The 23598-nt window shown below is 42.3% G+C and overlaps 1 non-coding gene across 1 annotated transcript; it reads right to left on the reverse strand.

Annotated features, from left to right (window-relative positions):
• Positions 1-19757: 19757 nt before the first annotated feature.
• Positions 19758-19831, reverse strand: trnat-agu (transfer RNA threonine (anticodon AGU)). The gene has a single exon. It is a non-coding gene; the product is annotated as a tRNA-Thr (tRNA).
• Positions 19832-23598: the final 3767 nt, after the last annotated feature.

Genomic DNA, 23598 nt, shown 5'->3' on the forward strand with positions numbered 1-23598 from the left:
TTCAAAGGAGAATTCCAGGGCAGGACAGCCCAGGAGCAGAAGGCTCCCAAGGGCAGGACATTCTCGTAGCGCGCCTCCTGACCATCCTGAGACTCAGCCCGGACAACCATGGAATGGCCAGTGTGTCCGAATGCCAGAACTTTCCTTTGTTCTAAGAGTCTAGAGCGGAGGTTGCCACAGAGTAACCAGAGGATCCACCTGAGGTTAGCACCAGCAGCAAGCCTCGTGAACAGGTCGTAATCTGTGGACAGCTGAATCACTATTCAGAACTAGCACTTCATCAGGAATGAACCAGTCCTCTTCCTGACTTGCTGGGACCCACAGTCATCTTTTCTCCTGTGCAGAAACTTTGCTAGTTAAAGCCAACACTAACTAGCCGGTCAGTGAGCATCTGCAGCACAGCACAGCCTGGCACGGAGCCAGAGAGCCCGCAGGAGATCTGAATCCCCAGAGATTGGATGAGTATTCAACTTCAATGCATTACAGCTTGAGAATTCAATTGTTATCCCAACCAGTTGATATCACTTTAATTCCTAAGAGTTATGTACTTGTTTTCAGTATCTAATGTAGAAGTTGTAACCAAGTTCACTTTATGAAACGGTCTAAATGAATGATATACTGAAAGTATGTCCTCTTGATATATGTAACTCTTTGTAACTGATTGTATATATACCTTTTGTATTCTGATAACCCTCTCAATAAGATCTGTTAGGTTTATATGCATATTTTATGTATTAATAAATGTATCCTCGTGTATTAGTACCCGTGTGTGTGTGCGTTGTTTGAGTTATATCGCATGGTTGGATTCTAAGGCCATCAAAAGAATCATTTTGTGATTTACGGCTACAATTAATAAATGTCCCCGTAAATGCCCAAACCCTACAGAACTGGTGCCTTCAGAGAGCACACTACATTTATTGGCATCCCTGGAGTCATTTCAGTCATACCTGGGCTATGGTAAGACTGAAATGAGTCAACCAAGCAGAATAATTCAATATAAAACGCCGCGGGTTTCATACGCGACAATACAGTGTGCTGAAAGCCGAAAGGAAAAAATTTCCCCTTGCTCTTTAAGCAGTGCTTGATTGTTTTGTGATCTTTTGCGATCAACCGGGTTGATTGCATACTTGATCTTGTGGTTTTCTGTGGTAGAACTGTGATTTCGTACTTAAAAGTAATACTCTTTAAGTTTAACGATGGTTGCTAAAAGGTCTGAATTCGAGTCGCTATTAAGCACTCTCTCTAGCAGCGACAGGTCTGACCACGATCTCCGTCATATCTCCGTCAGCGGAGAAGCTAGGAGAATAAACCTCCATTCTCTGAGAGAGCTAGCGAAGGACATGGAGAGATATGACCCTGCAGTGTCAGAGAATAATATCGAGAGTTATATTCAAGACCTCAGGTATACCCTGCAGTACCTGCCAAACGCCACAGACCAGGAGAAAGTGTTTCTGGTCAGGAAAACTAGCAGCAGAGCTGTACATGAGTGGATGGCTAGGCAGATGAAGAAAGTCTGTGATGACTTTGAAGAGCTGTGTCAAGCACTTATCCGAGAATACAGTGCGTTTATTGACCTGACTGCCGCGATAGCCGCCGCCCTTAACATTAAGCACGAGAGAGCAGAGTCCCCTCGCGAATATTACGAGAGACTTAGACTAACTAATTTTGCAGGGGAAATTATGAGGGTTGCGAAGAGAACACACATTTCAAGGGTTTATTCATTGCGAATCTCCACCCGTCAGTCAGAAAGATGATCTTAATGCATACAGATGCACAGACCATGAAAATGACTGATATTAAGAGATTCGTGCAGAAAGCCTGGGAGTATGATGTCCAAAGTCGCTCTGAGCAAAAAGCTGTTAAAGCGACTGTGTTCGCCATCAGAGCCAGCAGGGTTAATTCCCCCCTGCTCGAAGGAGCACAGGCTCCTGAGCTGGCTAAGCCCCGTTCCAAAGCAGGCACACAGGACCGCACCCAGCGTCCTAAGTGCCATGAGAACACCGGGGGAGGGAAAGGGCTAGATAAAGCTGAACAAAAGGATTCAGTAAACTCCCGCCTAGCCAGGCTTGAACAAGTTTTATTAGGACAGAGACAACCGCTCCACAAGGCTGCCGGAAGCGTGAATGAGCTGATACTCTTCACTGGAGGAGGCGGAGACCGGCCCCCTCTCCCTCCCTCAGTCTATCTGATTGAGTGGAAGGGTTCCTGCCTGGATGAGGTCAGCCACTCCTAAGCGAGTGCTGACTCCACCCCTGAAGTCACAGAGCAGGCAGTAAAACAGAGAGGAAAAGCAGGAAGCTTTTACCTCAAGGCTGCCATGGGAGATGTCTTACACAGTGAGACATTGATTGACACTGAGGTTGAAAGGTGTTTGATGTCATACAGCAAGCTCAAATGGTAGAAAAAGAAAAGGGCATGCGACTCAGAGAGGAACCTTTGGTGGATCACCAGAAAGGCAAAGTGTGGAAACAGGTCAAGGCTCCTAAGCCTTCTGTACAGAAGGAAAGGGGGACCAAGAGGCAGACTGTGCTCACACAGTGCCCACCGAACACAGAAGCCTATGTGGAGATTCCTTCTGTTCCCTCTGGACAAGAAATAAAAATATTTTCTTGTTCCCCGGATATACAGGGAAGTCATGTCCCGGCTGAGGTCACAACAGCCTCCATGCCACAGGAGCGGTGCTCCAAGCAGCCGCCTGATCCACCAGGTAAAGCACACCCCTTTTACATCCCTAAAGAGGAGCAGATCTCCCCACCTGGCGATGAAAAGGAGCTTTCCCTGTGCACCCTGGCACCCAAGAGGGGTCAGGACCACCACCCTGCAGTGGTGGAAGGGATCCAGATGGCAGGAGAGCAGGTTGGTGATGTAGCCCTCACCCTTAGCCCTGAGAGGTCCTCTATCAGTGAGGATCTGCTTGAGCAGCTGTCACAGGGCCACCACCAGGTGCCCCTGGTGCAACATTCACAGGTTAGACAGGAGGTCCAGCTGGACGCTGAGACTACTGCGCTGTGGACACACCTGATCCCAGATGCCGATTCCCTCTGCTGTGACCCAGGGAACCTGCAGTCAGGTAACATTATTTCTCACAACTACCAGGTAGTGAGTGAGACCGACCTGATTTTCCTGCCTCAACGGCAGGGTTTCCAACACACCCAGTCCCCCATATGGGACATGGAATGAAAGCCAAGCCGGTTTTCCTACAGCCACCAGCTCAGTCTGTCAGTCTGAGGCTGACCAACAGTGGTTCAGCCAGACTGGAGCTGGATGGTCAAGCCACCCGCCTGCCAGTGCAGAACACGGAAAAGTGGGGTGTCAGAATCCCCGCCTGCACTGACACGGGCCTGGTGTGTGATAGCGAGTTCGAAGACTGTGAACTGGCTATCCCAGTGCTGGGGCAGCTCCCTGAACCCCTAGCGAGGGAAGGGGGGAGCGAGCAGGTGTCCTACACCGGCCCCCAGCGAACGACTGTAAACATGCCGATAGAGGGATTCCTCAATCAGGAAGTGTGCAGGGTGGACCTGAACAGTGAGAATGGGGTAACAATTCCAGATCACTCAGGTGCTCCAGATGACCACTCAGCCGGGGGTCAGGCATGCTCCACTGCTGCACCACCCCCTGCAGGGTTCCTAGAGCACAGGCATGAACAAATCGAAAAAGCAGATGCCCTGGAAATGGAGGAGCAGCATCAGCAGCTGCGTCAGATCTCCCCAGATTTCCAGGATGTCGGTGCCCAAGATGCCACATGGCATACTGAGAAAGACACCATGTACACGCTGAGCCAGCATAGAAAGGCAACAGTCACTCAGAAGGAGATGACTGGGATCAGCCACCCTAAAAGACTTTTGGGAGGAGTGATTGCTGCCGCCACTGTTGTGCATTTGCTATTTCTGGTAGGTTTGTTTGCTACTGGCACTCTCACCCTGACTGCCCCAAGAAGGCAGGTGTCAGAGATGCCAGAGGGTAGTGACAGACTGTATCAACAGCAGCAAAAGTTGGAAAGCATAGGGAAAACCCTACAGGCAATTTCCTATGCAACAGGGTTAAACCTTATTCCCCAACCAGTGGACATGATTGCCGGTGTTATACAGTGGGTTTATGCTTGTGTGCAACAGGCCAGAACGTTGACACAAGACCTGTTAAGGGAGTTCAGTGCCACTGTAGCCAGTCTAGCCATGGCACAATTCTCAACCCACTTGATTCCACTCTTCTCAGTAGAGGAGTATGTGACATTAGCCACCCCATCGCTCATAGCTCACCCAGAAGGCAATCCAAGATTGAATTTGGTTCCAAATCTTGAGATGGGTATGGCTACCAAAGCTATCCATTGGCTGTGTCTAAATGATTCACCAATGAAGGGTGTAAAGCTACTAACGAGCAGAGGGAGGTTAATGAACCCCATGAAGAGCAGGTGGGAAGTAAATGGCTGGTCAGCACACCACACTTAACTGTCACTATGACTTGTGACAGGCATGATACAGCTACCACAATGCAGCTACCTAACCAACAGTTTCCTGCAAGTTCCCGAGGAGGCCATAGTACAGCTTGGTGACTTAACACTGTACGGTCTGGAACCAGACAATATAAGACCAAACTTGAGGTCGTGGATGCCTTCAGGTGACACACTATTGAATTGGATAGAAATCCAAGAAACACTACGCCCTGAAGAGGTACAGGTAGTTAGTTTGCTTTAATGGAACAAACCTCCAACCCACCCTGGCAGGTGCCCAACACAGGTGTCGTGGTTTATCAGGGGGGCTGGGAACAGGAACTGTTGTTATTGTAACACTACTGCCAGGTAGCTGGGTCATGACTGACAGTGTACTCTGAATGCTGTACTCTTACATCAAGATGTACTCCGGGTAGCATGAATGAGTCAAAGGTAGCATGTCAAAAGAAAGGAAGTTACTTCTTCCCAAATATCTGCCTACAGAGGTATCAGATACTGACAGTGAACTTCCTGATGTGTAATGCCTAGACTGAGATGATGTCTCCTACCGTGTTTATACATACTCCAGATTTTATTCATCCTGTTTGTTCCCAATGCTGGTTCCGGTATGAATTCTCGAGGAGTAATGTGGACATTTAAGGTTAATGTTCTAATGACAAGGGACATCACTTAACTCAGTTTTGTTTTGAAGGCAACAACGCCTCAGGACCTCGTGACCTTCAAAAAGGGGGGATATGTAGCAGCAATGCTTATTAATAAGACAGAATTAAGTGTTGCTGTGCTTTCCCAAATGAGGCCCCATCTCTCTATTCAAATCTGTGGTGCAGCCACAGAGAAGCTATTCATGCAGGCTGATTTAAAGATGTTTTCTTTTGATAAGGGACAGCTCCCAAATGGGGATGCACTTAGCTAAGCCTGGCTATCATGATCAATGGTCATTCATTGGCGCCTATCTGTCTAGGGAGTGCCAGATGGACATCTGGACTACATTCCTAAGTGTCAGGAGTAAGTGACTCATATCTCACCTTGATCAACCAATCAGGGACTGGTAGGGCCGAGTAACCCACGTGGGATTCTGATGCCCATGGAACTTTCAGACAATGAATGAGCTGAAGTTCCTCCAGGTAAAAACAGGCAACACAGAGCTCCAAGACTATTCTAAAGACTTTTCTAAGGAGAATTCTAAAGGAGAATTCCAGGGCAGGACGGCCCAGGAGCAGAAGGCTCCCAAGGGCAGGACATTCTCGCAGCGCGCCTCCTGACCATCCCATCCTGAGCCTGGACAACCACGGAACAGCCAGTGTGTCCAAGTGCCAGAACTTTCCTCTGTTCTAAGAGTCGAGAGCGGAGGTTGACAGAGAGTAACCAAAGGATCCACCCGAGGTTAGCATCAGCAGCAAGCCTCGTGACCCACATTCATCTTTTCTCCTGTGCACAAACTCTGCTAGTTAAAGCCAACACTAACTAGCCGGTCGGTGAGCATCAGCAGTGCATCGTCGCAAGCCGCACAGCACAGCCTGGCACGGAGCCAGAGAGCCCGCAGGAGATCTGAATCCCCAGAGATTGGATGAGTATTCAACTTCAATGCATTACTGCTTGAGATTTCAATTTTTATCCCAACCAGTTGATATCAATTTAATTCCTAAGAGTACTTGTTTTGAGTATCTAATGTAGAAGTTATAACCAAGTTCATTTACGAAACGGTCTAAATGAATGATATACTGAACGTATGTCCTCTTGATATATGTAACTCTTGGTAACTGACTGAATATATACCTTTTGTATTCTGATAACCCTCTCGATAAGATCTGTTAGGTTTACATGCATATTCTATGTATTAATAAATGTATCCTCATGTATTAGTACCTGTGTGTGTGCGTTGTTTGAGTTATATCACATGGTTGGATTCTAAAGCCATCAAAAGAATCAATTTTGTGATTTACAGCTACAATTAATAATTGTCCCCGTAAATGCCCAAACCCTACAGAACTGGTGCCTCGTGAGAGCACACTACACTGTGAAGGGGAAGAAGTTTGTGACTTCCAGGTGTTTCCAGAAGGGAGAGGTGGTGTGTGATTACAATGGCAAGGTCATCACAAAGACAACTGCTGAAGCTCACAGATGACAGAGGGAGACATGAGATGTCTTTTCTTTTCAGATGAACCTGCACAAAAACTGTGCATTGATGCTCGTGAAAAACACTGAGCCTGCCTCCCGGATAAGGAGGCAAATCGGAAGATGGATAAATCAATCAAAGAGAAAAGACAATGTAAGGGCTGTAAGAAAGTCATTTATAATCAACGAACAGCCTGTCATAATTCTGTCTGTGACAAAAAGGGACATTGTTGAGGGGAGAAGAGCTCCTCTGTGATTACAGCATTTTTGGAAATAATTTCAAGGTGAAGGACAAGCTCTGGAGTGGTTGGTTCACTGACCATTTCCAAAAAAGAAACTAAGTAAGTATATTAAAGTGCATATTTTGAAGATATTCATTTTCTTGTACCTTGGAATTAATGTAAAAATTATATTCGTGTTAATGTCTTGAAAATAGCATTTCTCATTCTCATCAGCAAGGATATAAGAAAAGATGGAAAGATGGCGATGGTTTACAGAAAGCTCTCTCGTTGTGTGTCTGTTTTAATGTTTATTTATACGTTAATACTCTTGTTTTGTGTTGGACGCTCAATGTCTGTCATTACTTATGATAGACAAACGCTTTTAAACCTGAGGACAGACTCCTTAATGTCATCAAACAACTTTTTTCACGTACCGGACCCCACCTGCTGGATCGGACAAAGATGCGGCAAACAACAACAACAGGTGGGCAGACGCCGGGGGAGACGAGGCGGCGTACTAGCGCGACTACGAAGGCGTCCGCACAGACCACCGCTGCCGTCTATTTTGTTAGCTAATGTTCAGTCACTGGACAATAAGATAGATGAGCTACATTGTCGGATCAACGCGGAAAGGGACCTGAGGGACTGCTGTGTTTATGCCTTCACTGAAACCTGGCTGAATGCATGCGTCCCGGACACCGCCATCCAGCCAAAGGGGTTCACCATTTACCGCATGGACAGAAACCACCAAGCAACCGGCAAACACAAAGGAGGAGGCGTCTGCTTCCTGGTCAACAGCAAGTGGTGCACCGACGTGAAGGTAATCTCTAAATCCTGCTCGCCGAATCTAGAACACCTGACCATAAAATGTCGACCCTTTTATTTGCCGAGGGAGTTTTCCGCCACTATCATCACAACCGTTTACATTCAACCTCAAGCCTGCGTGGAAGCAGCACATAGTGAACTACACGACATTATCAACAAGCACGAAAACTCCCACCCAGAAGCCATCTCAATTGTAGTTCGCGACTTCAACCACTGCACTCTGAGGAAAGTACTGCAAAAATACATTCAGCATGTCACAGTACCGACAAGAGGAGGCAATATTTTGGATCACTGATACACAACAATAAAAGGAGCATACAAAGCGCTTCCCAAACCGAGTTTCGGTAAGTCGGACCACATCGCTCTCCTGTTGCTTTCTGAGTACAAACAGAAGCTGAAGACCTCCCCCATTGCGAACAGGTCAGTGCGTTGTTGGTCTGAGATAAAAGATAGATCCATCGCGTTCAAATCGGGGGACAAAGAGCTGTACAAGAAATCACGGTATGCATTAGAGGAAGCCATAAAACACGCCAAACGGAGCTACAGAGTGCGGCTTGAAACGCAGTGCGCTGACACCCGGAGGCTGTGTCAATCACAGGCTACAAGGGCTGCAGCCAGGAGATTGACACGAACAACGCATCCCTGCCTGACGAGCTGAACCATTTCTATGCCCGCTTTGATGCTCTGAACACGGGCAATGCTGAGAAGACCCCAAGTGTGCAGGGCGAGTTTGTTCTGAAACTCTCAGAGCAGGACGTGCAGAAGACTCTGAGCAGGGTGAAAATCCGTAAGGCTGCAGGGCCTGATGGGATACTACCTCGAGTCCTAAGGACATGTGCAGCCCAGCTGACCACAGTGCTTACGGACATCTTTAACTCCTCCCTGTCACAGTCCATGGTCCCCACCTGCTTCAAAAAAACCACTATTGTTCCAACCCCCAAAAAGGCAAAAGTGACATGCCTGAATGATTACCGCCCAGTAGCATTAACATCTGTGGTGATGAAATGCCTGGAGAAGCTGGTGTTGTCACACATCAACTCCTCCATCACAGAGTCCCTGGACCCCTTGCAGTTCGCCTACCAGAACAACAGATCAGTGGATGATGCTGTCTCCCTGGCTCTACATACAGCCTTGGAACACCTGGACACTAAGAACTCGTATGTGAGAATGCTGTTTGTGGACTACAGTTCAGCATTCAATTCCATCATACCCAGTCAACTGGTGACAAAGCTCAGGGGATTAGGTCTGTGCAACTCTGTCTGCAACTGGCTGCTGGACTTTCTTATCGAGAGACCACAGGTGGTGCGGATAGGCAATAAAACATCAACACCACTCACCCTGAGCACTGGAACCCCACAAGGCTGCTGTCTGAGTCCAAGGTTGTACTCCCTATTTACTCATGACTGCACAGCAAGACACAGCAACAACCGCATCATTAAGTTTGCCGATGACACCACATAATAGGACTGATCAGTGATGATGACGAGTCCACTTACATGGATGAAGTTGTACAGCTGCTTAGGTGGTGTCATAGCAATAACCTGGACTTGAACATAAAGAAAACGAAAGAGCTAATAGTGGACATTCGGAGACACAGGCCATACACTCACAGCCCACTCAGTATTGATGGAATGGAAGTGGAAACAGTCACCAGCTTTAGGTTTTTAGGAATTCACATCTCTAAAGATCTAACCTGGACTGTGAACACTGACTCTATCATGAAGAAGGCTCAGCAGCGCCTTTATTTCTCGAGGTGCCTCAAGCGATGGGGGATGCCAATACATGTGTTGGTGAACTTCTACCGCTGCACCATCGAGAGCGTCCTCACCAACGGGATCACCGTGTGGTATGGCAACACCTCTTCGCGAGAAAGAAAGGCACTGCAGAGAATGGTCAATATGGCCCAGAAGATCATCGGCTGCGGTCTCACCGAGATTAAACAGCTCTATGAGGACCGCTGCCGTGGTAGAATTCTGGCAATCACAGAGGACAGTCACCACCCCGGGTATGAGCTCTTCACCCCACTGCCCTCAGGCAAGAGATATAAGAGCATACGGACACTTACCACTAGATTCTTCAATAGCTTCTATCCACAAGCAGTGAGACTGGCGAACACATTTAGCCATCCCCTTCGGACCTCACCTACACCATCACCATCTACCTCTTTATGATTTCTTATCTATTGCACATCTCCAGTCATTGTTTACACGTCTGTATTGTTTACATTCAACCTGTCTACATGTTTACTTGCACATTGTCTATTGTTTGTTTGTACATTGTCTTGATGCACTGTTTGCACTTTGTCTTGATTTTTACACTTGTTTTACAATCGAGAGACTTTCTGTGAGTAAGAATTCCATTGTACCAGTACCGGTTACATATGGCAATAAAGTTCAAGTTCAAGTTCAAGTTCATAAGGAAGGGATATGGATCTTGCAACTTCTTAAAAGTTGTAAAAGTGATTACCATATTGCCAGTGGTTTATATTTAAAACCTAAAGATTTTAAATTGAATCTTTCTTAAACAAAGGACATTTTTCACAGGAACAGCAGCCTAAATCAGTTGATGACTGTAAATATGACAAGCTTGTGATCAATTTTAAAGTGCAAAACAAAGTTGTATTGTTTTGGTTTTGTCTTCAACATCATATTAATAGGCATGTTATTTTTAGAGCAGCTGCCTGCCATTCACCACCGGCCAAGACGCCACGAGGTACATGAAATGACCCAGAAGTACTTAATGATACAGAGAAGAGCATATGGGGGGAAAAAAAAGAAGACAAGAAATATCCATTAACACGTGCATCTAGAAGCCAGAAGACGGGTGATGATCAGCATTTCAAAAGCAGACACTGGAGGTTGAATTCAAGTTTTAACAGTGATTGTCTATGTTTGGCTTCAACACAAATCATATTAATATGCTCACATTATTAATTTGTACAAAGTCCCCAATATTCATTACAGGCGACGTTCCCAGGAGTACACACGACCCAGCCAGAACGTGGCTAGCTGACGTTCAGTGGACCTCAGGGAAAAAACTCTTGCCCACACGGATGTCTCTGCTCTGAAAACCACTGGATAAAGGTATATGGCGGTCTGTCCTCAGCTGTTGATTTTGTGAAAACTATTGAATATGAAAGATTGAAGTGTTACTATTCAATGAAGTTCAGACATAAGTATTATGTTGAGAAGCTAGATCTGTTCTACTAATAGCTTTAGTACCTTAATATTGTACTGTTTGCTCTGGTTTTCAGACATCAGTCCAAGATCATTGGTGGGTTAATTGATTTCTGGTAAGATTGGCCCCACGTGTGAGTGTGTGTTTACATTTCTATCTGGCATCCTCAAAAGATGGTTTTGTTTCCTTTTCTTAATTGCTCTTGATTACTAGAGTTTATTTGGCATGATACATTTGTGATAAATGCTTTTTCTTTGTGAATAGTCTTATTTTAATCTACATAATGTCAATGAGTAAGTACCTTAAAGAACAAGCAGTAAAAGAAATGGCATTTCAGGTTTATTAGCTAAAGTTTTTATAAGTGAACTGAGATTCCTTTACAGTGCAGAGACCCATCTTTAATATGCTGTGTGCGCTCATAATGGACTTGAAATTTGTTTTTATCACAATGTAAAGGTATAATAAATAGATAATATACTCTATTTATCAAGACTTGACTATTTTAATTCCATACTTCCATTGACTGCTTTGGAATGCATTCCTTACAATTTTCCTAAATAATCATTGTCTCACAGTGTAGACCTGGGTGACATAACAGGGGTCAGGGCTGTGTTGACTGGAGGTTTGTGTAGACTGGCCATTGTCTATGTGAGACTGTGGGATCACTAGGGGTTCCCCCCCCGCCCCAACACCTGTAACATTGTCAAATGGTATAATTACCTACAAAAGCTAAAGTTTCCTCCATTAAGAGGTCACTATTTGTTACATTCTGGCGGAACAAGAGACAAGATAAACCTCTCACTGTCACTGACGGAGCAGTCCGGGACACTCTATGCTAGATTGGACTATTGTCTTTGGAAGATGGGGTCACAGGTGATGAAATAGACCACAGTGGCAGTCCTGCCTAGCTGTTATATCACTGACAGACTCACCCACACATTGAGAAGAGAGCACTGGTTTCTGTGCAGAAAGCAGAACAACTCACTTTAACTGGTCAATTAGGTCTAATGAGTTTTATTGCCCTTGACATCTAACTTACTCCAGCCCCCCTTGTGGAAACAACCCCTAATTACTGTTCATGAGCTCCTGGCCACACTTGTTCCCAGTGGAACCAACCTGGAGCAGCAGAACAGAGGTTTTTGTTTCTTTAAGTTGTCTGCTGTTGTAAAACAAGTCATCCCTTAGGAATAAAAACTCTCCCTCTAGTCTGGTTGCTATCTCCTTTATTTGCCCCATATTCCCAGGGCTTCTCAGCTGAGTGATCAAAAGCTGAACTGCAAGGAGCTGAATTTCACACTGGGTTACAACAGACCCTGGTGGGAGAATGGGCAGGAGAGGGCCGGTTGTGCTCCTGAACTAGTCCCCTCCTCTCCTACTCTTGTATTTGCATCACAGTCTATAAACTCCAGCCCTATTCCTTTTCTTCCAGTTCATTTTTTATAATACAGCTCGTGAATTATGTATACTCTTGTGAAGTATCAAGAAAGCACTCTTATCTTTATTTCACGTACAGTATACAGCAGACTGTTTGATAAAAAAAAATAAAAGCGCTATTCCCGACGGTCTAGCACAGTAACCACAACTCCGATAACTTTAACTAGAGGAAGAAACCCAGCTTCTGCTCAAAAGGAAAAAAAACATTGAAATAATAAATCTCCAACACTGGCTGGAGACTCTTGTGTGTCCGTGCTCAGCGGTTATATAGGACAGGACTCAGCGCGCAGCAGGTGCGTCTCATTGCTCTACGCTCCCCGTGCGGAATGCGCGTCTCCTCCTTCCAGACTCGTAACACCGCTGCATACATCCCTCTTAAATCCCAGAAACTCCGGGGTGTTTCTGTGAGTCAGTACTGGGTTTCTCTGTTCGAGGTAAGAAGCAGAAACAAAAAAAGCGCTGAAAGCAGGAAGTTATTTCTGCTCGTAGGCATAAACGTGTAAAAATAAATTTTCTGATTCCTAAAACCCTAATAAAATCCATCTAAGTCTCCCTTTCGTTCCCAATGCACATAACTGAATATAAACCAGTCAAGTTCAGATACTTTTCTGATGTACAGTATCTGAATAGTTCTGGCGCGGCTGTTGTAACAAAGATACTTACGAACTTTTTTTTCATACGAGCTCTTGCGTTTTTAAAATGAATATTTTTTTGAATTCGCTAAATCACACGAAACACCAGCATCACTTATCGTAAGCATCTGACCGATTACATTCCTGAATGTTAAACCCATTTAGTATTTATTTTTAACTTGTTTTATTTTTTTTTAAATTACACACCTGTTAACTTAGTCCGGATCGCGGTCACCGAGGACCACTCCTGTCTCCCCAGATGACACTTTTTATTTTTAAGATAAACGCGAGATAAACAACGTTTGTTTGAAACCGCTCCACAAATTTTCTCACATGCACGTATTCTCAAATATCACCACAACAAAACCATAAAGTTTGTTTCCACAGACATGACACTATTATGCAATAAACCAATAAATTAATGAACTAGCAGAATCCCAATAGAAACACAGGGCAACCCGGCAAGCACAGCATGTCAATATCATACATTTTTACCAACAAAACCGCAAAAGCAAAAACCAGCAAATATATATATATATATCCCATGTTTTTACCTTATTCTGGAGCATGATATATATCCAAAATAACCCAGACTAGTTTATCTCAAGAGCTAGAGACTAGTAAACGTTACTGATTACGTAATAAATTTTTGAAGAACGAGCGCCAGAAATAAGGCGATTTGATTGGTAAAAAACGCTGTCATTCTTTGTGTTTTCAGCCATTCAGAGCCCTTAGGGGGTGAGACTTCCTCTAGAAGCTTCAGGCTGCATTTTTAGTTGTCAATCATTGACTCAGAAGGGATAATCAATCAGTTTTTTATCAGTTTCTTATCAGTGCTCCTTTTTTCACACCAGAAGGCAACTCTGAGGTTTTTTTTCATTGCATAACAGCAGATAAAGGCTCTCTAGCAGTGTCTTAAGGTTTTTATAGCAATTGCAATGTTTTTTATTCTTATTATTTTCAATATTTTTATGCTTTTTTTTTATTATAGGCGTGAAATTTCATTCCAGGTCCAGTCTTCACAAAACATGATGTAGAATTTTTTCTAATTGATCAATTTGTCCCAAATTTTTATCCAAGCTAGTAGCCACCTAGAACAAGGTTAACAAATCATTCCCAGGCCCTTGACATGCATATAGTTGAAAACTCTGACCTCTGAAGACCAAAAAAAATGTTCGCCAAAAATGTTTTTTTTGTTTTTTTTCCATATGTTTGTCTGCTGAGTGGACACATTAAGAAATATAAGAAATTTGACTATTCACACTCAAAGCCCAGGGGGTTAGCTTCAAGTTAAGACCTGAACCAGGCTCCTGCTATGTTCTGCTGCAGAGATATAACAAATGTTTAAGGGGGAGGAAATTCCAGGCGGACATTGGCTAAATATGTCACTGGTAGTAAAAGGTTAAGTATTCTTGCCATTTATAGCATATTGTAAGTGGATTTTTTGCAAACATTTTATTTTTTAAATCACATGAAACACAATCAACCCATTGTAACTTCACATTGATAATTCCTGAGCTTTATAACTGTGTATTATTTCTTTGTACCTTGTTTTAATATTTTTTTTATTATTTTTGCATTTTACAGAGCTTTCTAATATATTGTGAGCATTTTAGTGTCATTTTAAAATAGGACTATCAATGCTCCTGACTTTTAAACCTGTATTTATTCTGACATTATTCTCTCCACCTGCAGATGAGGGAGGTATTTGATTTTAAATTTGTTGATTTGGGGGGAAAATATACATTCATTTCCTTGTATGTATCACCAGTGGGAAACTTGGCATTTTAGGATGAATTGCAATCTTTACTGCAAGGCCTTCAGACTGATATAGAAATGACTGGAAATTTAAATGACACAGAACCCTCTAAAGTACTGAAAAATTTCCAGCACATTCATAATAAATAGAATTTATTTAATTTAAAGCATAAAATTTGCTTTAAAAAGAAAACCACAATTTGTACGATATCATATTTCAATATCAACGTTCAGATGAAGAATTTGAGGATTTGAATATCTATAGAGAGTACATTGATTTTGGGACAATGTTTGCATCTGAATAATCCTTCCTCCTGGAAAGAAGGAAAAAAAAAGTTTTGAGTCTCAGTCTTAAGGATCCCCCCCAAAAAACGTGCAAATTTGTTTCCGATGTATTTTGGATAAAGATATAACTCTCATAGAAGATACATTTTATCAGTTGAATGCAGTCGTTACTTTCGACTTTTTATATGATGATAGGACCTACATTTAGGGCTCAGTACTGATAACACTGCTGCTATTGATGGAGTAGAAATAACTGATGTACTGGCAGTTTTTTTTTTCTGAGGCAAGAAGTCCTAGAACACCTCCTATAAAAATGTTAAGATTCAGAGCAAGAAATATTTTTCCACCTCGCCTAATGCTATTGCATTAACAAGGCTGAAGTTTGCTTCTTATTCGCCAGCTGCTTTGCGTTTTTCGTTCCATCTTAAATGCTGCTGCTGTGATGTTATGTCGTCTTTCGCCTGTAGATGGCTCTCTACAGTCATTTTTAAAAATACTTATCCGGATGTATCACTGTACATATCCTCAGTAAAGAGGGATATGTAAGTAGAGACTGTCCAAATTGCATTTTTGTATGAAACACATTTCAGAAACACAACTCACAATAAAACAAACTGGCATGTTATACCACGAGTAAATAAGACAAAGGCAAAACGTAAATTCACTGGCACTTTCTGCATATTTTCCAGGACCTTGCCTTCTGATCATAAAAAGTCTCAAACATTTCTTGCATTTTGCAAGAAATTTTAATATAGCAGTTTTAAATGGGACATTTAGAACATGGCATATGAGACTATATGGTTAACTGAGGATGAGCAGAGGGTGATCGAACCTACCTCCTGGTTATAAAAATGTCTAAAAATTCTGACACAGATGTGTGAGAGAAAATGGAAAAGACTATCAAAATCCTGAACTTCAGGACATTGTACTGTACTGTTTTTTAAATACGACCCTCTGAACATGGCATGAGAGAATACATTGTCAAATGGTAAATGCAATGTTTGCTATATTGCTAGGGCCCTCCCTCCTGATTTTAAAATTGTCTAATATTTCTGACATCAAGGTGTGAGACACAATATAACAGACTGTCAAAATCCTGAACTTCAGGACATTTTATGATACCATTTTAAAAATATGACCCTCTGAGCATGGCATGTGAGAAAATGGCATGTGAGAATGCATTGGGAAAAGGTGAATGCAATTTCTGCTGAATGGCTATGGCCCACCCTCCTGATTATAAACTCGTCTCAGAATTCTGACACTGAGGTGTGAGATACAATGTGACAGACACCATTAAATCGTGAAGTACAAGAGATTATACTGTTACGTTTTTTTTAATATTGACCCTCTGGCATGTGAGGACTTGTAGTCAACAAAATAGCACTCATTCTGCCAATTTGCTTTGTCCCTCCTTCCTCGTTACCAAAACATCTTAGTATACCGACACTAAGGTAAATGTCTCTAAATCCAGAAGTTAAGTTGTCAAAGTATATCGGAGTCAACCGATATTGATCAGGTTCTGCTGATGCCGAGCCTGCAGCCTTCACCATAAGGTCCAATTCCCCAAGCCTACTGACCTTATATGTCCATCCCTTCTCGTCAAAATTCGTATTTTCACAGGGCACCCTTCAGAAATTGCAGTATAGAATGAAAAAACTCCAATAGATCTCAGCTGCTGTTGGCGATTTTCCTTTAAAAACAAATGATTCTCCAGAAATTTTACGGAGTGTATCACTTACACCGAGACCGAGAAGTGTTAAGCTGTACATGAGTCTTTGTGGCTCGGTTGTTAACCAAAAGGGTGGTGGTTTGAGACCATCCAGGGATGCTATGAGCCTTTTAATGAACACACCCTCTTCACTTCATTTCTCCACGGCCGGTCTTGTACCGCAATCAAATACAGAGCCCGTAAGGGGCAGTAAGCCCGCATATATAGCTCACTGTGTATATAATGACGAAGCAGAGGTTAGTTTCTCATCTGCATGTTGCAGAGCCTTACGCAACTCGTACCAACAGCTGGGGTTTGATCCCTGCACGGGCTATTAGTTGAAAGACCATTGTAAATGACGTGTAACAGCTTTATCCAGCTGGCTTTTATGTTTCATACTAAATTGCTATCTTGAAACCAAAATAATTAGAAATATGGAACACAACCGTTGTTCCCCAAGAAGGAAAGCTGTTTTACACTGACGTCACTCCTTTTTATTTAATCCAGATTTTAAAGACAACTCCGCCCTCAAAGGAAATCAAAGGAAAATGTTGTATTAGCACGAGCTGCACAGGCTCTGAATCAGACCATTTCAATTAGTCTGATCAGTGCAGGACAAGTTAATGTAGAATTATTGCTTTGTCTGTCTCTTGTTTGTATATAAATGAATGTCTCTGAAAACTTAATGTTAGTTTTTAATTTAGTTTTAGTTTTACAATGTAGGTCATGCGTTGACATATGCACAAACACACGAAATGTGTGTTTTCTCACCATAGGAGAGAAAAGATTCCTCCTGTTTCTCGTACAACCATATCAGAACAGAAGCCCGTGTCACCCAGCTCTGATTCAAAATTGAGTCGCATCTTCAACATTTTGTTTTTGTTTCTGATCATTATTTTCTTTAGTTATGATCAATATTGAACTTTTTCTAAATAAAACAAAAATAATCAAACATGCAGGCAGATTTTTTTAAAAGTATTAGGAGTTGACAGGGCGCTCCTTCGGAATAGTCGTCAGAAAATGTGAGAAAAGGAAAGTTACGTAAACTCTCACACACAGCATTAAAGATTGGAATCTGATCATAAAAAACTAGCTGTCTCCCCGTCGATAATCAAACCCCAGTTTCCCACGTGACAGGCAGGGACACAAACAACTTTACTAACTAGGAGCACTTGCTAGCTATTAGGAGGCATTTACTCTTAAGTATGTTACTGTTTTGGGTTTCGACTAATTTTCCCAATACCAGTTTTTTACAAAAGTAAAGGCACACGGCACATGTGGGCCACATCACGTCCGAGTTTAGTGACAACTACCTCAGAGATTGTAAGCTGGGTAGTTTCAGATCACTTTTTTTTAAAGGTCCAAGCAAACCCGAATACCTTTGCAAGAGACATTTCAGAATCCCAGTCAAATCCAGTACGATTGCTGGATCCTTCGAATTCGACTGAACTATAGCACAGATCTGCAGTCCACCATTAGAATACTGTGGGTGTGTTGTATAAGCTACACGGCCAAAATAGTTCTAAAACAGGAGATGCATCCTCGTTTAGGAATGTGGTATAAATTGAAATGGTCTGGGAAGAGTCCTACGTTTGAACAGTTCAAAATAGACGTAAAGGGGTATTTACGGACTCTTTCGAAATGTAAGAACAAGCTGTGCGGACCTTATCTTTATTTACCTTGTGTAATCGTTTTTCATAAAGTGTAATTGTATTATAGCATGTGCCCCTGACGATGTTCTTGATACGTTATATGTGCTCTTGTTTGTATTGTATGTAGTTTTGTTGTTCAAATAAAACGTAAAAGACAACTTTCCGGATGCGGCTGCTGTAAAAATAAAAGGGTGCTGTACGCAGAGGTCTGAAACCTGCTCCACAGAAGATCTTTATCCAGAGGTGTTAAAGAAGTCGAGATCTCGCCATGAGAGGGGAAGCATCTCAGAAAAAGCAGGTGCAGTCGGTTCCACGGTCATAACGCCACTAAGTCGGGCGACAAGAGCAAAACCCACCCGACCTCCTCCGAGCAAGTACAGTAATGAGACAAAGAGACAGTGCATATCGGGTAGCGTGGCTGAGCGGTCTAAGGTCCCGGATTAAGGCTCCAGTCTCTTCGGGGGCATGGGTTTGAATCCCACCGCTGCCAGGTGCTTCTGTCGCCCCCTCCTTTCAGCTGACTTCAGACGAAAGGGAGCGAACTGCTTTTTGGCAGTCTCTCGAGAAACTAAGCAAAGTGTTTAAAGATACTTTCTCAGCTTGACATCAAGGCACAAAACAAAAACCTTCTTGCGTCCTCTCAACCCAAAAGCGCTTTGCCACTTTTTGTGTTATGCAGGGAACGACGTCTGCCCAGATCACTTTTGTGTCAATGCAAATCGTAGTGTGCCCTCCGTTTTAATGTTGGCTGTGCTGGCGTGCCGCTTCTGTCTGTGAAACTTGAATGTTCTGCTTCTTCACACCGAATCGTTGGCGGGGGTTGAGCTTGTTAAATCTTTGCGCATAGCGCTCCTTTGGAAGTACTTTGTCCAAGTTCAAAAGCGATCGTGGGATTTACTTCATGCGTTCAAGAAGCATGCCTCGCACGACAGATTTAAATGGGGAATGGAGCCTGCTTCTTGCTGTTTTTCCTGTGGTTGCAGTTACAAAGTTGATCGTGCTTTCACATTCTGTTAACAGTATTCACTGGCTGAGCTTTATCAGTTGGTTCGTAAAGGAATCTCTGCTTCGGTTCCAGAAAAGTCATCTGTAGTGTGTTTTTTTCCGTGCCCATGGCAGTCTTTTAAAGCTGGTAGTAATGGCGGCGAAGTTAATTTTTTATCCTCTTTAAAAGAATAAGGACGGGCTGGGGCGAGCTCCATTTGCCACTCATTCAGCTAACCGCCGAACTCGCGAGCTGATTACACTGCAGAGCCACAGGCGCCTCGCTTTTCTCCATTCTCTGGGTTAGGGTGAAAAAAAAACACTGCTGGTATTAGCTGGCCTGCTGGGAGTACCTCTTCCTCACTGATAAGCAAGATTTGTGTTTCATCTTTCGCAAGCTGTATAGATTTCTTTCAAAACAAGTTGTTCCAGAAAGGAAACGAACACTTGCATTCACCTGAATTAAAAGGGATGGGATTTGCCCGTAAGGATAAATTCTGTACAGTAAGACAGGAAGAAAGGCACCGCTGGGAATCGGACCCAGGATCTCCTGTTTACTAGACAGGCGCTTTAGCCAACTAAGCCACGGCGCCGGCAAAGGGCCGTCCTTTGACAGCCACTTGGACACGTCTCAACTGCTCTGAGACCTCTGCGTTCGGTGTGCACCGAGCCTGCTCGCCTTGCAAGTTGCCTCATTTACAGATGCAGCCATTCAAAATGCGCGGGCGATACCGCATTATTTTCCGGTACAGATGCAGCCATTCAAAGTGCGCGTCACAGACACGTACCGCAGGTGACGTCGCTCAGTATGATGCAAGATGACGCGTGGCATCGCAGTACGTGATTGGTTGACCGACAGGGGCACTCGTGGTCCGTTGGTCTGTCGTAGAAAGACTTACAGTAAACGTCTTTGCTGTGCCCGTTGTAGATATTGAATTTTACCACTGAAGGGAAATCTTAGTAGCTGAGCATAAAAAGAATAGGAGCATACTGTAACACGTGTGAAGGCCATAAACGATATTAATTTTGGAACATAAACATACAGTATATAGCTGGTCTTGGTACTTTAAAGAAAAAAATACACACCAGTATCCATTTCTCCCTAAACATTTTAAGCTTTGAAGTCTTTAACTAACGTGATACCGGAGTCAACAAGCATACTTTTATAATTTGATTAAAAGGGAATATAATATGGAATCGCGTATCTAAAGAATTTAATAACGGTATTCGTGTGCTGCGACAGGGCTGTGTAGGGCTGTTTCGCCTGTCTGTTCATGCGAGCTGTCTTGTAGCCGACTGGTTTAGGTGCGTGACTACCAACTGACAGGTTGTGTGTTTGAATCCAGCTGGTGCCTGACTTTCCTTTTAACAAACATTTCTTCGAAAAAATAGAATAGCGATATTACGGACAATCAATTGACTTTTATATTTCAAAATATCGCAACATGATCGATATTTGCGATATTTTGAACATATCTTCCCTTCTGACAGCGGTTCCTCCTTCTATTGTGTGTGTGTGTGCAACAGAGTAAATTTTTATAGAGAAATGGAGGCTGGACAGTATGCGTTACAATACAGACATTTATATTGATTTAAATCGTGTTCTGATTTAAATCGCAAACGCGTGTTTAATTATGTGTTTTTTAATCATAATCAGGCTAATGCATTTCTACATTTTCTGTATGAACCAGCTTAGAGGTTCATACAGAAAGACAGCTTGTGTTTAAATTGAGTGTAAGGTAATTTATGCTTCTAAAGTCATGGTCAGCATTTATTATTGTACTGTGCTGTAAACTTTTTCTGTGCCTAGTCACATTATTTTATAGCGTTTTTATTGCGTTATTAAATCCGGTGGCGCTGTGTGTTACAGTAGTTTCCTGACTCCCATGTCACATGGTCTGTGATTGAATCCCATAGAACTATGACTTTATTTTTTAACAAACATTTCTTTGAAAAAATGAAACGTTTCCCTTGGTCAGAGATTAAATAAAACCTCACTCGCACCAAACAAATTTATATTTCTAAATATCACAAAATACGTTCATTGTCTTCCAATCGAGTCGAGTTGACATTGGAAGCCTGCCACACCCGGACTGTTAAACAAACGCATTAGCACGTCAAAGCCCATCGAGGGTATTGAGCCAGTATTGCCTTTAGTATTCCCCCCCTCTCCCCTCAATTCAATTCAATTCAAGGTGTTTTATTTGCATGACAGATGGGTACAAGCAGTGTTGGGTATGTATATTGTAACGCTTACGGCAGACAGGCACTGTGTAAGAGCCAGCGCACCGAGGGAGCGTCTGCATTTCTAACTTAGTTTTTAAAATTAGTCAAGCAATATGAAGCATCTCCTTTTACTTAGTGCCTGAGCATAAAAAGAATAGGAGCATACTACAACGCGTGTGAAGTCCATAAACGATATTAATTTTGGAACTTAAACATACAGTATATGGCTGGTCTCGGTACTTTAAAGAAAACATACACACCAGTATTCCATTTCTCCCTAAACATTTTAAGCATCAAAGTCTTTAACTAACGCGATACTGGAGTCAACAAGCATACTTTTAGAATTTGATTAAAAGGGAATATAATATGGAATCGCGTATCTCAAGAAATTAATAACGATATAATTATATTCATGTTGCAAAAGAACTGCAACAGACATAAAAACTCCCTTGCTTTTAACAGAGCGTTCCATAATTTCTAACTACGAAAATGCCAGGTGAAAGGATTTGTAAACATATTTTGTTAAAGCGAGTCAGATTTTTCCGCAACACATAAAAGACATTTTTCCAAGAAAGTTTAGCCTTTGTCACTAATGAAACCACTAAATAAAGACATAAATATAGAAATCTTAAGATTTGTTTTATTTAAAACAAATCTTAATGTTGGTAGCAGGATGAACTGTCAGAGTGTATATTTTGTCGCAGAGTTGCTGCAAGATGTTAACAGTGAAAAAGGTATTTAGAAATGAATTATTTCAAGATGAAAATTTTCAGAATAATTGCAAATCTAGCAGGATAGAGAAAGCACAGAAAACTGGCAGTTAGATTGATCAGATTAGTATGAAAAGTCATTTAGCAAAGGGAATGAGAAGAGTGACAAACTAGTATACTTTAGATCTTTTTAAATCTGATCATGTTTCCCTATAACAGTAATAAAAAACTTTATTTGATTTATCACCATTAAAGGTGGCATCTCAAAGCAATACAGTAGATGTAAAAACAGATAAAAGGACCACAGATTACAAAGTAAATGCATATAAGAAAGACAAGCAGTTAGAGGTGCTACCAAAATTAGAAAATGAAGCAGATACAGACACTAAGTCTTCTGAAAAGAAAGGTTCTGAGGTTAGATTTAAACTGGCCCTGGTGTGTGTGTGTTTGTGTCTGTCTGTCCTGTGATGGACTGGCGCTATGTGCAGGGTGTATTCTGCCTTGTGTCCGTCGCTTACTGGGATAGGCTCCAAATCCTCTGTACTGGATAAAGAGATTAGAAATGGGTTGAAGTAAAGGCACTGTGTGGATGGAACTATACACAGTGTTAGAAACCCACTATGAAATGGCAGCATCTCACTGAGAATAAAACATTTTATAGTGCTGGCTTAAGGAAACAGCCTTTCCACCCCTCTTGCACATCAGTATCCATACCTAGTTATTTAAACAAATTGCCTCTAATTATAAACATCTTAATATGCTGGCTCTGTGGATCTTCATCAGCTATGTTTGCCCATTCCTTCAATTCATGTGCATCCAACACACAGTTCAACGCTAGCAACTACACAAAATCTAAAATATGATCTCTACTTGCCACTTACAATACCAACAGTACCAGCTAACTTTAGTAGTGACATTTTCATGGATCTTTTTAACAATAAAATTTACAACATCAGACTTCAGACACAATTAAACAGGCCTCAAAAAAGTCTGGTACAAACATTTTCAGCATGGAATAAACCGTTACTTTAATGGTATAAACCTTAAATGGATTCATATTCTCAATAAGATTTGGTGCTCAGTAACATGACTTAGAAAATGACAGAAGACATACGTATCATGCTTATCCTTCTATTTTTCATAATCGTAAACTCCTTAAGGCAGTTACATTTTCTCTGTTCTGACCTGGAGTTACAGAGAAATTTAAATTCTAATAAGAGATTTGTAATGAGGAAAGTCATACCAATCACTCATACAGTACCAGGATTTGCAATTACAATACAAATACTTTCTTTCTGTATGTTTATTTTGCAGTTTGAGTCTATGGCATTCCTTTGGGGGTCTATACTCCAAGGCATGACTTTTTTATGTATAAACATCAGTATTTACTGCTATTAATTACTGTACGATTTATAGTTGAAATC

The sequence above is a fragment of the Atractosteus spatula genome, chromosome 10 (assembly GCF_055471065.1).
Source record: "Atractosteus spatula isolate fAtrSpa1 chromosome 10, fAtrSpa1.hap1, whole genome shotgun sequence".
Taxonomy (NCBI): domain Eukaryota; kingdom Metazoa; phylum Chordata; class Actinopteri; order Semionotiformes; family Lepisosteidae; genus Atractosteus; species Atractosteus spatula.